Below are 5,000 nucleotides of genomic sequence, written 5' to 3'. Positions count from 1 at the left end.
TGTTGTTGTTATTGCTGTTGTTGTTGTTGTTGATGTTGTAATTCATTTCAGATATTCCAATATTTGTAAGCCTGTATGTAGGCTAGTGTATTTATACAAATGAATACTGTTGTATTCGTCTGGGAGTAAACATCACACACATACACACACACATGCATATATGTATGTGTACATATGTGTGTGTTTGTGTGTGTGTGTGTACATGTATATATTTACATATTTGTGTGTGTATACATATACACGCATATAACTATATGCGTATGAGTGCATATGCATGTATGTGTGTGTTCTTGCAAAGTTCATATCCAGTTTTGGTTTTTGTTTATCCCACAGACATTTGTATTTTACAAAACAAAAATTTAAAGATATTTAGTTTGTTAAGAATGTTTAAATCTACTCATCTACATATTTTAATTGTTGAAGTCAGCTTCCATTAAAAGGAAAGTATGTGTAGTCCCACAAGCCTAAGAATTACAAAATAGATATATACAAAATAGTAGCTGTGTGAATACAACTTCTCATACATATAAATACTTAAGTATAAAATAAACGAATTTGAACAAAAGCAAAATAATGGTACAGTCCACAAAAGAGTTGTTAAGCAAAATATATAAATATTGGGATTCAAGGAGAAAAATATGGAAACTGTTATACAGGTTTAAATCAATATCATCTACATCATCATCATTTAACATCTGTGTTCCATGCTGTCATGAGTTGGATTGTTTGACAGGATCCAATGTGTTCAAGGGCTGCATTGTGCTCCATTGTATCTATTTTGGCATGGTCTCTATGGCTGGAAGTCCTTCCTAATACCAACCACTTTACAGAGTTTACTGGGTGCTTTTTTTCATGCAACTTGCCCGATTGAGGTTACCATGCAACTCACAGAACTACAAACCCTGTGATGATGGTGGGTCAGCTTCATGCTGGAAGATGAAAGGATAAAATTATGAGAAATGTGTGTGTGAGTGCAGGGGCAGGGAGGGATGGCAGTGCAGGTTCTTGTAGAGGATCTTCATGGCTACTCACATTTAGTAAGGGAAAGAGAGAGAAAGAGAAAATGAGGAGTTGGAGCTGCAAGAGATAAATAAGGGTGATGAGATGCCTAAATGACTCCACAAGGCACACAGTGAATTGAGGAATCGGACTGTTTGGGAAGGAGAATGAGGTGCCAGAATGGATAAAGTCGAAGGGCAGATGAGCAGAGGGCCATGAGTTGGGGGAGATTGAGGAATGCAGAAGAGAGTGGTGGGGTGGAAGCAACAGGAGTAATAAAGATGATACAGTTGTCGTTGGTGGAGGACAAGAGAAAAGGATGACATGGTAGTCTGCCGGAGCTGGGGGGGTGGGGCCGCAGGAAGTAGAGGTATGTTTAATTCATGGGAGGTAGGGGAATGAATCACAGTAATATGAGTACAAAAGTTTTTTGTTTTTTTTCTGACATTTATGTGGATCTGTAACAATAAATCTAATAATTCAGTATCAATATATATGCTTGAAATATCTCAACTGATAATTCTGACTAGATTCAGCATTAATAAATTTATATGGGATATATTTAGCATTTTCACCAGAATTAGAAATTACTCATATTATGTAACTGTAACTGAATACAAATCTTTAATCTAACTATGAAAGTTAAATCTCAGATTACATGAAATTCTTTAATGCTAAAAACAAGCAGTAAAGTATTTGATTGTTACGTATTTGGGAAGGACATTTGATACAAGCATCTCTAATGAAAACATTCAAATTCCACTATTGTTGTAATTTTTTTATGTCTTGTAACCTTATCACTCTACATTAAACTTTTCTCTGTGTGTGATGGTGAAATGGTGACCATTTGGTGGCAGAATGGAGGAAAGTTATCTTCAGAACAAAGACCTGACACCAAATGCTTGTTATAGAGCAGACCGTGCTAAAAGCAACCAAGGAGCAGATAGTGGTGTTACACCATGTGGTAGATTATGTCTACCACTCAATGACAGGAATGGTTCCTTTGATGGGTTTTCAACAGCTTCTGACAACCTAATTTTATTCACAAGATTGTGCTTAATTCAAGATGATGGTGCAAGATACCTTCATAAGATGCCACATAGTGGAATTGAATCTGAAAGTACACAGTTGTAATGTGAATTTCTTACTGACACAGCTGACTTGTTAAATATTTTGATACAGGATATTCATTGATCATTCTCTATATCTTCATTTCAAGCTTTCATAAAAAAAAATAAATAAAAAAGAAGAGAAAACTAATCATAGCAGAGTTACGATAGCTATTTAAAACGTACACATCATTATTTTCATTTATGTTTTATTTTGTATTAATATAATATACTGTAACATATCAAAGTACTTTCCTAATACATCTACCTAGTCACTGAAAATCTATTTTACTAATCTGTTTCAGCACATAATTTCAGATCAATTCACTTGCCATACAAGTATTACACTGAAATATATTTTATAAATAATACTTTATTCTCATCCACATCACACTGACTATCTTTAAAATGGGAGAATACATTAGATAATGTAATCCAAGCTAGCCCCTAAAATATGGTTAGAGTTAAAAGGTTATATTCATTTTCATTGTTTAGTCAGAAGACAAAGGATAATCCCCATAAATTTTACTAGATTTCTGAGTTTATGATATGAATAGGAAGGAGAAACCACAGCTCATTGTGTTATTTGTGTGGTAATGCTTGTTGGAATACAGTGGTGGCAGAAACTTGCCAGTCTTCTTTTTATCATATCCTCATGTTTTTGTGATTTCCGTAATAACTATCTTATATTTTCCTAGCATTAAGTCTTCTCTTAGTTTGTAAACCTCTTCTTGTCCTTTAAAGTTTCATTGTCTTTCCATTAACCACTTACACCTAGTCTCAGTTTCACAAGTGTTTAAAGAATTTTTTCTTTTTCTTTTACTTGTTTCAGTCATTTGACTGCAGCCATGCTGGAGCACCGCCTTTAGTTGAGCAAATCGACCCCAAGACTTATTCTTTAGAAGCCTAGTACTCATTCTATCGGTCTCTTTTGTTGAACCACTAAGTTACGGGGACGTAAACACACCAGCATCGGTTGTCAAGAATGTTTATAATTTTACTTGACAAGAGATGATAAATAATATTGACATGAAAATTTCTTTTTCTTTAAATTTATTTTAAGTCTTATTTCTTACTTCAAGTTCTCACTATTTGTTTTACATTTGAATTTACTTTGGAATTGTTAGCTTTTCAGTTCATAGCGTTTTACACTCTTGCATTATAGTCAGTAAGTCATTTAAGGATTACATCTATTGACCCACTCCAAACGTCAGCTATGACACTACTGTTTTAACCGAAATTGCTGCATTAAAGAAGACAATCAGCTGAAGATATGTAGTGATAAAATAACATTTCTAGTTGACCATTTTTAGCCGATGTAATATAAGACATACAAGGTGGTATCAAAAAGTTCCCAGACTAATTCTGTAGCACACCAACAGATGGCAGCACACAGTTGCAGCACAGTGAGCTAGCAGTGATCTTCATGAGGCAGTGTGCAAAGTGACATTGCTGTGTTTTCTTTGCAAGTTGTGAAATTTCTGTTTTTGTTATCACATGTATGTTATAGTCTGCAATTTTTGTCGTTGGCAGGAAGTTGGAACAAAGAGTCAATGTGAAATTTTGCACAAAACTTAGGAAGTCTGCTACAAAGACATTGAGCATATTTTGGCAAGCTTGTGGTAATGAGGAAATGGGTCGTATACAATGTTTCAAGTGACACAAGTGCTTCAAAAGTGGAAGAACATCCCTGGAAGACAATAAGTGATCAGGAAGATCTGCCATGTGTATCACCCCTGGAGAGGTGGAAAAAATTCATCAGCTTGTACATTGGAGGACAATCAACAATGTTTTGAAGTGTTTGAGAGAGGACATTTGGCAGAAGAAACCAGATCTATGGATCACTGAGAACTGGATTCTTTATGATGACAAAGCACACCCTATCACCAAACTCTCCTCACTCATGAGTTTCTCACCAAAAACAATTTGATTTCACTTCTGCACCTACCCTATTCACCAGATTTAGCACCAATGGACTTCCATCTCTACCCCAAAATGAAAATGCAGCTCAAAGGTTACTGTTTTAACCCCATTGCTGAGATCAAGAACAAATCATAGAAGATCCTCAAGTTGCTTACAGAAAATGACTTCCAGGCTGGATTCCAAAAGTGGCAGGAATGCTGAAACCAGTGTATTGCTGGGCGTTTTGAAGGAGATGATGTTAAAGCTTAGGTAAATAAGTTATTTTGTATTAAACACAACTAGTCTGGGAACTTTTTGATCCCATCTCATATTTTGGTCAAATTAAATTATCAACACTTGAAACAGAACTGGAAATTAGTATTAGCTGATCAGTGATCTTGTATCTATTTGAAAAATAAACGATAGCTAGTTGACTAGTGATCTTGGGTCTATGGAAGCAATTGATATTAGTTAACAGTATTGTATCTATGTTAGAAATAAATAATAGCTGATCTGTGGTCCTGAGACTTTGTAAAAAATAAATATTATATAACTGGAGGTCTTCAGATAAAATGAGAAATATTAGTTAGATAGGAACATCTACAATTTATAATTAGAGAGCACTATTTTTTTTTCTATTAAAGATCATCATTAATTATTGAAAATAGCCATAAATTAGTCAAAAAGGTTCTAAGTCTGAGAGTGAAGTTAGGTCAATCCAAGAAATTATGGATTTTAGCAGAGCTTTCAAGTATAAATTAATTTCCACAAAAAATAAGCAAACTTATTCTTAGGGGAGAAACTATGATGAAAGTTTAAATGAAGTTTAAGTTTATATTTATGCAAAGATGGAAGCTCATGAGACTGTTTATGCATTGGTTTGTGTATATTTGTGTATATGCATGTGTGAATTTTGGATTTATCTGTTTCCATACGTTTGTGCATTTAATTTTTGATATATATATATATATATATATATATATATATATA

At 34.1% G+C, this 5,000-nt stretch overlaps 1 protein-coding gene across 6 annotated transcripts in view; it reads right to left on the bottom strand.

Moving 5' to 3' along the window:
* The window catches only part of LOC106874330 (potassium/sodium hyperpolarization-activated cyclic nucleotide-gated channel 2), a 531,661-nt gene that overhangs the window by 126,535 nt on the left and 400,126 nt on the right, over positions 1 to 5,000 (bottom strand). The gene's annotated exons all lie outside the window — the stretch shown is intronic.

This window comes from Octopus bimaculoides, chromosome 2 (assembly GCF_001194135.2).
Source record: "Octopus bimaculoides isolate UCB-OBI-ISO-001 chromosome 2, ASM119413v2, whole genome shotgun sequence".
NCBI lineage: Eukaryota > Metazoa > Mollusca > Cephalopoda > Octopoda > Octopodidae > Octopus > Octopus bimaculoides.
This window is presented reverse-complemented; position numbering and strand designations above follow the sequence as displayed.